A 10,358-nucleotide genomic window follows, 5' to 3' on the forward strand; every position below is an offset into this window, starting at 1 on the left:
CCTGAAATTCTTCTATATCTATACATGCTTTGAGTTTACTAGAAGAATTCTGGGGACACTTTCTTGCAAAATGGCCTTCTTTTTTGCAGATGAAACAACAGTTGTTGTTTCTTGGCTTTGTTCTTTTCTTCAAGAATTTATATCTTCTAAAAGGCTTTCTAGGATTAGAGACTCTCTTGGGCTTGAATCTACCATACCTTTTTGTTTTCTTCTTCTTTCTGAAAGGTGTCCATGGTAGCATAATTTTGCAGACATCAGAACTGGGTGTGATGTCGTGTGCCTTCTTTTGCCAACATAAATATTTTACCTTTTCTGTGACTCTAAACAGAAGGTCTACCCAATATATTTGATCTAGTCTTTTGCTTTGTACATCTAGATCTTTCATGACGAGGTCTCCTAAATTGCCTGGTAATTTTGATAAAAATGAAATTTTCTGAGCTACATCATTGGAGAGACTAGCTTTAAATACCTTAGCCATGAAGTCTTTGCTGAATTGATCAAGATACTTCAAATCTTTTAATTCCATGCGGCTAAGATCAGTTATGATTTGCTTCTTCTCATCAACTGGTTCTGGTACAAACTGTGTTTTCAACAATATTTCCAGTGTAGTCAGTCCAGCTTCCATGACAGCTCTTCTTTCTTCTTCAGATGGTCCTGTTAGAGTCGGTCTAGTAGCCCTTCATCAGCGATCAAAGCTCTTTGCATTTCATTAGTAGGTGTCTCATCAGTGTCATCTTATTGCATTCCATTAGGCATGCCATAACCCCGATGGAGGAGCTTGTGTCTTTATGTTCCCCTCTTGGCAGTGCTGGTTCAAGTTGTTTCAGTCAATAAAATTCTTTACAGGGTCATTGGTCTTGTTTTTAAGTCAAGGTCCTAGGTCTAGGGTTTAGGTCCAATTTGTCTTTGAGGTCATGTCTTTAAAGGTCAATAAATGCCCAGCAGGCCAGAGGGATGTCTATCTAAGCATCACTTCAAAGGATTTCATATTGTACAGCTATTTTTTCTACCTTGAGTTCAAAAACCCTGTTTTTGAAGGCAAGGTCATTTTCTCATGTTTTGTAAAAATTTGTAAAAATTCAAACTCTCCAGAAGTTGGCATGCAGCCCTGGTCTCCTTTGCCAAGACTCTTCAGAAGCTACCTCTGCAAAAATTTTCAAGAAAAAGCATCATTTCAACCAATTTCAGGACAAAAAGGAAACCATAAGTCAGCAGCATTTAAATTTTGAAAAGTGTCATTTTATAAACATTAGAAAGTGGGTTTGAGGGGAAATTAATTCAAATCAAGTTTATAAAAGCTCCCCTCCCTTCATTTTATCATTATTTGCTTCCAAGACTCCAAAAGCAAGAGCAAAAGGCGATTTAGTGTGAAAACTGTGCAAGTTGGTGGACAGAGCCCGCGCGCTACGCATCAGGACCTGCGCGCTACGCGTTGGGCAGGCGCTACGCGTCGGGGCGGTCAGCACAGTGGGAAAAAGACACGGGCGCTACGCGTTGGGCGCGCGCTACGCGTCAGGACCCGCGCGCTACGCGTTGGGGTATAACACACAAAAAATTTGCCTACACGCTTCAAACGACCCCAAATTTCTTCAAGGTTGCAGGGGTGGATTTTATATTGTCACCTGAGATTGTTGCTCAAGCAACAAGGATACCCAATGTTGGAGAAGAGTGGAACAAGCGCAAACTATTGGACAGATTTCAGTATGAGCCCTACATTAAACCTGTGTACATGAGGTACATGACTGGTGTATTTCCTTTCAGATTTTTGAGGGATGAGTATGCTCCCTTGATGAGGCTCATCATTCGTTATTTCACCTGTGAGGGCAGATTTTCACGTTTGTATTCGTACCATATCCGCTTGTTGATGCATTTCACACGGGTACGGATGATGAACATACCATTTTTCATGTGCCGGAATATTGAGAGGATGGTGCCCTTGGTGCAGAGAAAGAGCCCAGCACAGCAACACCAGAGCATCTTTCATTATGGTTTGATCAAGCTTGTGGTCATGCATCAGTTGGCTCAGCAGGGTATCCCATGGGAGGATTTTATCTCTCGAGATTTTTTCACAGCACCACCACCTCCTGAGGTTGTTCATGAGGAGGGAGGACCTTCACAACAACATGATATCCCCGAGGCCAGACATGTCAACTCCCCTCCATTGGTCACATATCAGAAAGGCCACAGGGCCTTATTTGCATCAGCTCGGCGAGTATTTTCTCCACATCAGGTGGAAGGGGTCTCGCCTTCTTCATCAGCACCGCGAGTGTTATCTCCACACCAGGTGGAAGGGGCCTCGTTTTCGACAGCAGCACAGGTACAAGAGAGAGGCAAGCAGCCCAAAATTGATGAGGGGCCATCAGGTGATCCAGGCATAGATGTTGTTGACCTCGATATCAGTTCTCCTAGCTTAGAGCCAAAGGAGATCATCCAGCAACTGAGGGCTGAAAATGACTCGTTGCAACAAAGGTTGGAAATGGCAAATTGGACAATCACCTACTTAGAGCAGCACAACAAGCAATTGGAAGATGAGCACACTCTTGATGAGTTGCGGAGGATCCATGAAGACCGCAACTTGGCACGCAAGAGACTCGGTGATTTGGTACCCGTTGAGCGAGAGGCTATGCTCCTCCAGGTCAATGCTCATTTGGAGAGGCTGCTGGCCAAGGCCAACAAAGATAAGGACCTGCTCCGGAACATGAAGAACCACTATTGGGCCCGAATGCACGTATGCAAGGCGAGAATGAAGGTGCTCAAAAGACGGTTGGCCAAGGCACTAAAACGAAGAAAAGGGCCCGATCCCCTCCACATCTTGGCTGAGGATTCCTTGAAGGAGCATGGTGCTAAATGACTCAACTCCAGCACAAATTTCAAAAAATTTTGAGCATTTTTGGTCACTTGTGAATTTTTGGGCTAAAAACAGGTTTTCTTCACCAACGCGTAGCGCGCCGCGCGCGACCCTTTAGATGGGCAACTCCATTTCAGGAAAAATCAGCATTTTTGGATTTTTCATGCAAAAATACACCTGCTCAGCAATTACCAAGAGATTTCATCAAGTTTTGAGCCTCCAGAAGGTCAAAAAACAAGCAAAAAATGACTTTCTGCCACTTTTTTGACACACAGGAAGCAGTCTTGGGAGATTGCAATTTTGGAGGGGCAAATGGACACCAAATTCAGAAATTTTACTTGGGCTGGAAAGTAGACATCCAGACCTTTCCAACAAGCCCACTTTTGCCTCATTTGGACACCTGGAAGTGCCTCAAAAGTTGCTCCAAAGGCGCGCTACGTGTTCAGAATCAGGGCGCTACGCGTTGGGCAATTTTCACAGAAATGCACCTACAGCTCAGCAAAACGCAGTTTTGACTGGATTTGACTTTTTGGAGTGGATTTTGATCCTCCTTGTTGTAAATGATGTAATTTTATGATATTTTGACACTCATTTATCTCTTCTAGAAGATTCATTCATGAGATAGACAAAAATTTAATGAATGAATTGGTTTCCTAGCTTATAGAGGCAAGTTGTTTTGACTGCCTAGTTTTCAGTGCTCAGTTTAGAATTGGTTGAAACAGCTCCTAGGATAGTGAGCTCGACCCCTAGAGGCAAGGAAAGATGTTATATTGCCTATATTATGTACTTTCTTGGTCATTTTCATGATTGGACTCTTGAGGGAGAAAGCTTCTATTGTATTACTCATTGTATCTCTGCAATTTTGGCAAAGGAAGAAAGACCAGGGTTTTGCAGTCCTTTTTGGGATTCCTGTGGTTACATGTATTGATGGTGTGTTTCTCTTTGTACTTTTAAGTTTGTTATGTGATTCATATTCTTACTTTTCCTTCTGCAAATTAGGCAAATGAAGTGTTAAAGTAGAATTCATGATTGCCATGCTCTGCTTTTAAGTTTGCTTAATATCAATGTTTTCATCTGTTTAAGGAGAACTCAAGGTGTTTACTTGCTCTCCTTAGCTCCTCACCAGTCATTCTTGCCCATCTGACTCTTTCAAAGGCATCAATACAGTCTCCTACCTTGCCCCAAAGAACCCCCTGCAAAAACTGTGTCCAATCCCCGCACCCAAAATTGCCTTTCCCCGATTTTCCACCAAAATCCTAAAAATCTCAAATCAAACCTTTTATCAGTTTACTAGCCTAAAATCAGTGTTTCCTCATTGGTTATCTCGCCCGTTGAAGATCTTTACCGAGATAGACCGGAGAGAGCCCTCTCCTGCCCCGTAGGGCTAGCTACGAGGCTAAGTGGTTTGATGTTGCCTTGAAGTTTACCTTTCTCAGCCTGAGGCAAATTCGAGCGCTAACATATTGGCGACCATACTGGGGAGAACATTCGACTTGTTGATTGTCTTGTCCCAGTACATGAAATCAAATTGCAGATTGGATGCTGATGGTGGACAACAGTCAGATACATATGCAGGCTGAACCATTGACCTGGCGACTCCAACTCGCTCCAGACAGCTCAGTGCTCGCTGATTCATTCATGCAATGGTGGGGTATGTGGCAAACCCTGCACTTTGTGAAGCTCTAAATGAAGTTAGAGAGTGGTTAGTGGATATTGAAATTAATGAAGAATTTTTCAGTGCCTTCTTTCAATGTTTGAAATCTTCGAAGTTTCATCTTGAAACTAAAACTGGTGCCTGTGAGTTAATTGTTGAAAAACTTGAGAAGGAGATTCAGTGTCTAGATGAGCAGATCCAGTCATATGATTTCCAAGACCCTAAAAAGTTCTTGGAAATCCTTCCTCCATTAAAACAAGAACTCATAGAATTGCCTACAGATGTTTACATTGACAATGTGCAGCTGGAAGTATGTATTGTAGAGTTGGGGCAGCCAACAGAGTCCGGCTTCCACGATCCAATGGCAACATACATGGAAATTTTTTTCAGTTTGATTGATAGATCAGGCTGTCTTATACATAACCAGGCTCATTATGTGCATAAAGGGCTGCCAATAATTACATCTGTGTCCTGGCGGAAGCATTCTCAAGCGGCGACATCATTCTCAGGTTTACTTGAATGGTTAATCTGGCATTTTAATATTACCTGATCTATTGTTTGTACAACAGATTAGGGTAGATGTTGTAAATAAATAAGCAGCCAAAAGGCAACATCTTGTTCCAGTTTCATTACAGTTTAGTTTGAAGTTTGCCGAATTAGTCAATTCAGTCAGTTTCCAGTTAATAAGTTGAGTCTTCAGTTGTGTTGATTTGTTGAAATAATGGACTCCATTGCCCAATGGATGGAGGCACTGTCTGCTCTCCCAAAGTTCTGCGGTTCTTGGCACCTCCACGAAGCGGCAGCTGCCATCCCAAGTGGAGCCGATGTTAGACTCTGTCTTGTCAGTCTTCCATCAAAGTCAAATTCATCAAAATTTATCTCTCGTCAACTGCTAAAGGAAAAACCTGTCAAAGCAGTTGGCAGTCACCTACTCTGCTCTTCCATTGAAGTGGCTTATGTTCAACATTGCAGTGGAAGAATATTCACTTTTCATAATATATCAATGGAGTCCTACAGTACTTACCTCAATCCTCACAAGCAGATTAAGAAAGATTTTGTCAGCAACTTGAATGGTACATCAATTCTTGAAATTGCTGCCCTCACTGCAATTATGCCTGTTCTTATCCTCCTGCGACAATGGAATGTGTTGCAACTCAGATGGGACCAAGGTGGATCTACCAATATTCAAATGGAGGAGCATAGCAGCAGGAGTAAACATTTGAAAGATTGGAGGAATTATGCATCTTCTTTGATTGTTGATTTCTTTCTCGTTGTTTTACCAATGCTTTCTTGCTTAACAATTATGGCAGACCAGACTTACATTTGTTCTATATGCTTGATGCTTCTTGTACTGCTTGAGATTTTTTTTACACAAGGTTGTTGTCACATTCTGGAATTTCAACCCATGCAGAGAGTAGTACTTTGTCTGTGTCTTATTGGAAGAAAAAACCTCTCATCATATCGATTTGCAATGATGCTGGTGACATGCTTGTCAATCCTGGCTGTGGACTTCAAAATATTTCCCAGGCGATTTGCTAAGACAGAAACGTATGGTACAGGATTAATGGATCTCAGGGTTGGATCTTTTGCAGTTGCAAATGCACTAGTTTCAAAACAGGCACGCAACATTGATTCAGTGTCCATGTTGGGGAATATGGTGTACACTGGAATTTCTTTTTCACTCTTGCAGCAGTGGCCATTGTGACATCAATAATCAATATTCATCCCCAATACTGTGGCTTCTTTGGATGTGCAATTCTCACAGTTTATCAAGCAGTCCTGTTGTGTGGATTAAATCGTTACCTCATTTCAGATCAGAGGGGTGCAAATATCATTAGTCTGAACAAAGAGGGCATCTTCAGTTTATTTGGATATTGGGGCTTATACCTTGTCAGTGTCAACTTAGGCTATCATCTCTTCTTCCTAAAGAAACCCATTAGTTCTAGAGTAGCTTCAATTGGAGGGAAATCAAGTATTGCAATCGAAGTTTGGCTGCTTGACGGTTTCCTTTGGGTGCTAACAATCTTTTTGGATAAGTTTGTAGAGAAAAATTTCTCGTCGCATGTGCAATTTGGCATATGTAACTTTTGTTCTGGCACAAAACTTTGAGGTTCTTGGGATGCTTATGCTCTCAGATTTGGTCCCCACAAGAAAATCATTGGTCCTTGAGGAAGTCTTTGATCAGAATGTGCTTGTGACTTTCCTCCTGGCAAATATATTAACGGGCCTTGTAAATGTGTCGATGACTACTGTTTTTGTTTCTCCATTCCTATGCAGTGGTTTTGATTTCAGGGGTCGCTGTTCTCCAGGAATTTGTGCTTTAGATTTGATTTGATGGAGAGAGGAGATAGATCATAAAAGCCTGTGCGTGGGTGGCTCTCTTTCCTTTTTCTGGATCTTCTTTTCAAGTTCCATTGAGCGCTGAATGTTTCTGGTTATGTAGGGACAAAAGTATCCGCTGGTATCATCAGTGGACGTGAGCGCCCCAAATGCAAATGATGTAAACATTGGTTAATCTATTGTTTCAGTTTTTGGTATTTCGGATACTTTGTGTCAAGGTGCAGAGTACCTATGAAGGTTTGCAGGTGGAATCACAATTATGGACAATTGCTTGTTTCGGCTTGGAAACGATCATGTAAAGATGATAAAGGATGTTAAGCGTGCAATAGATGATGGTGAAGGATGTCGGGTCTTTGGTGTTCTGGATGTTCAAAGGGTCGCTGGAAATTTCCACATTTCGGTGCATGTCTTGAATATTATTTTTGCTCAACAGATATTCGAGGGTGCAAATCATGTTAATGTGAGCCATGTAATTCATGATCTATCATTTAGACTCAAATACCCTGGAATACACCATCCACTTGATGATACTGTCCGCATTCTTCGCGATGCAAGTGGCACCTTCAAATATTACATCAAGATTGTTCCCACTGAATACAGATATCTGTCAAAGGAAGTATTGCCAACAAATCAATTTTCTGTAACAGAATACTTTGTGGCAATGAAGGATTCTGACCGGAGCTGGCCAGCTGTCTATTTTTTGTATGATCTTTCTCCTATCACTGTTACCATCAGGGAGGAAAAGCGTAGTTTCACTCACTTTATTACGCGTCTTTGTGCTGTTCTTGGGGGCACTTTTGCTCTGACAGGAATGCTGGATCGATGGATGTATCGTCTTATTGAAGCTGCAACTCGCAAATCTTCGAGTCTTGGAATATTCTGAGATTTTTCAATGGAGCAATTTTGACTGAGAATTCTAAACCCAGTGACGTTCTTATCGAAGCTGGAAACAAATGGAAGATCGTGGAGTTTTTCATCTTTGTCATTTGACCCTTTTCTGGCTCATGAATATGGCCCACGAGCGCTATTCAAATGGAGCCAAAACAGCAGAAGATATAGGATTCGATTCCTATTTCAAGACTTCAGTTAATGATTCAACAGGATCTGCGCTCCATGTGTCGGCCATCAGAGGATTTTTAGGGAGACGCTGTTTTATTTTAGAATAGAGGAAACGCTCTTTGCCATTTTTATAATTGCAGATGAAACAGTGCCCCTGTTTTGGGGTCGATTTGTTTTTCCCTTAGCAGCATTTTATTTATGGTATTAAAAATTCATTTGTAGGGTGGAGGGAAGAGAAAGAGTTCTGAGCGCTGGTGGAGGGAAACTGAGTGTCATTGTACAGTTTTTTGACAGAGATTTTAATGAAAATACACAGCTCTGGCTTCTGAGATTCCTGTGGTATGAAATTTGACATTTGTGTCCTCCTTTGTTACATGTAGCCTATTATGTGTTCATTTCATTTCATGATCATTTCTAATTGAACAAATGAAGTGTTAAGGTAGAATTCATCATTTGTATGCTCTGCCTTTAAGTTTGTTCATATTCAATGTTTTCTTCTGTTTGACAAGGATTCATCTTCTATGCCCTTGTCAGCTCCTCAGCAGTCTTGCCATTCCATTTAATCTCAATTTGATGTTAAAATTTCTTGCCTACCTTGCCTCAGGAGATAACCTGTGTTTTTGATTATATTTCTCTGTTCTAGCTGTTCCTTTGCCCCATGCAGCCCAGAAAAACCCCATCAATTTATTAAAAACCCCTTTTATCAATTTACTAGCTTAAAATCAGTGTTCTTTATTGGTTATCTCCGCCCTTTGAAGATCTTTGCTGAGATATACCGGAGAGAGCCCTCTCCTGCCCCAAAGGGCTAGCTACGAGGCTAAGTGGTTTGATGTTGCCTTGGAGTTTGCCTTTCTCAGCCTGAGGTGAAATTTCAAGCGCTAACATGTCCCATCCACCAATCATAGACTATTCCAGTCATTCTCTTTTCTGCTAGGACCATGATGGATACATTATCCAATCTTGTAGTAACCTGCATTTGATATAATGCTCCTATCCAAATTCTGATTGATTCTCCAGGGTTTGAAGAATTATCAAGATCTAGAATATAGCCACTAGTATTGGCTGCATACAGGTCTTCTTCTACTCTTGGATATTTATTTACTTCTTTCAGAACATGTGCTTTGTTCTGATTGTTTATGGATGGCAAAATAAAAGATGGAAATTTAGAGGCAGCTTTTTCTAAAGTCATTACTTCCTTTTTAGACTCAAAAGGTTTATCAGCTTTGAATGTTCTGGATTCACTGGTTAATTTTCCAGTGTCTTTGGAAGTACCTTCTCCTGCACTGTTTGCAGTTGTTTCTCCTTTAGCTTCCTCTTCTTCTTCCTCTAAATCCCAATAGTTGGGTGCAGACATGTCTATACTAAATTTTGGAATTTCTTTGGCCTTTTTCTTTTGTCTCCTTCTTCTCCTTTCTTCTTTTTCTTGCTCTTCTATGTCTGTCTCAAGGGATCTATTTTCTACTTCAGATATGGACTTCTTATCAATGGTAGAAAAGGATCTCAAGAAATTGGCCATGTTGAACTTTTACAATTCTATTCCAGAGATTGACTGAAGTAGCTTTTATCTACTCGGCACTCGTAAAACAAGATGCTTTTCAAAGGCTACCTGGCTAACTTCAGAATCTGTTTATAGAATGTAATATGTCCAAGGAACGGACTTAAGGGTAGAAAGAGGTAGTTAGTAAAAAGACCCAACCTCCAAGGTACAATTATGGAAATGAGGTCTAATTTATTTTTCTTTTTTGACCCTTTTCGACCTTCTTAAAACTTAACACATATGACATTATTGCATTCTTCTTGTTAAGAATTTTCCAACGATATAAAATTTGCCTCTATCTGACATCAAGATCAAAAGATATGGCCGTTTAAAAAACTAGACTCTCAAATAAAGCCACATCATTTAACATGCCACGTGGTTGTCCGATACATGAGGCTAGTCATGCCAAGTGGTAGTTGCTGACCTGTACATACCAAGTCACGATAGTCTCATCTTTGTGGTCCTTGCAAACCAACCTATAACACACATGCAATGGATGCAAAGTACGTGGGTGCGGGCCCTCCAGGGCCACGTCATCCCAGGAGATAAGTCTTGACGAGTCTCAACACTACTCCTCGCTGATATTTTTAGGGACAATATTTGAGGCTACGTGGAAATACACTCTTTGTGTTGCAACTTACCACCCTGTTGTAGCGGCTACAAACACCCTCCAAAATTTTGCATTAGCTTCATTTTGGAGCCTCCTTACCAACCATCCTCAACAGCATGTCTTGCACTATCAAGCATATAGGATTCAGCTGTTTCTCAGTGTCTTGTCAGCCTGTGCATGTCAATTTGCTTCACTCCCCTCACAGGCTATCTTTCTGGACTTAGACCATGTGCTGGCCAAGAAGCTCCCCCAGAAAATTGCACAATTCTGGAGGGGAACCAACCTTCCCTCTAGAAATTGCGCAAATCAG

General features: G+C 41.2%; 2 pseudogenes; both read left to right on the forward strand.

The window, feature by feature from the left end:
• The first annotated feature begins 5,456 nt into the window (after nt 1-5,456).
• LOC149200049 (uncharacterized protein At4g17910 pseudogene) lies at nt 5,457-6,826 on the forward strand (annotated as a pseudogene).
• A 275-nt stretch (nt 6,827-7,101) lies between these two features.
• On the forward strand, nt 7,102-7,803 carry LOC149200050 (uncharacterized; annotated as a pseudogene).
• Nucleotides 7,804-10,358: the final 2,555 nt, after the last annotated feature.

The sequence above is a fragment of the Pinus tabuliformis genome, chromosome 2_1 (assembly GCF_031772625.1).
Source record: "Pinus tabuliformis cultivar Carrire ecotype Pingquan chromosome 2_1, CPIR1, whole genome shotgun sequence".
Classification (NCBI taxonomy): domain Eukaryota; kingdom Viridiplantae; phylum Streptophyta; class Pinopsida; order Pinales; family Pinaceae; genus Pinus; species Pinus tabuliformis.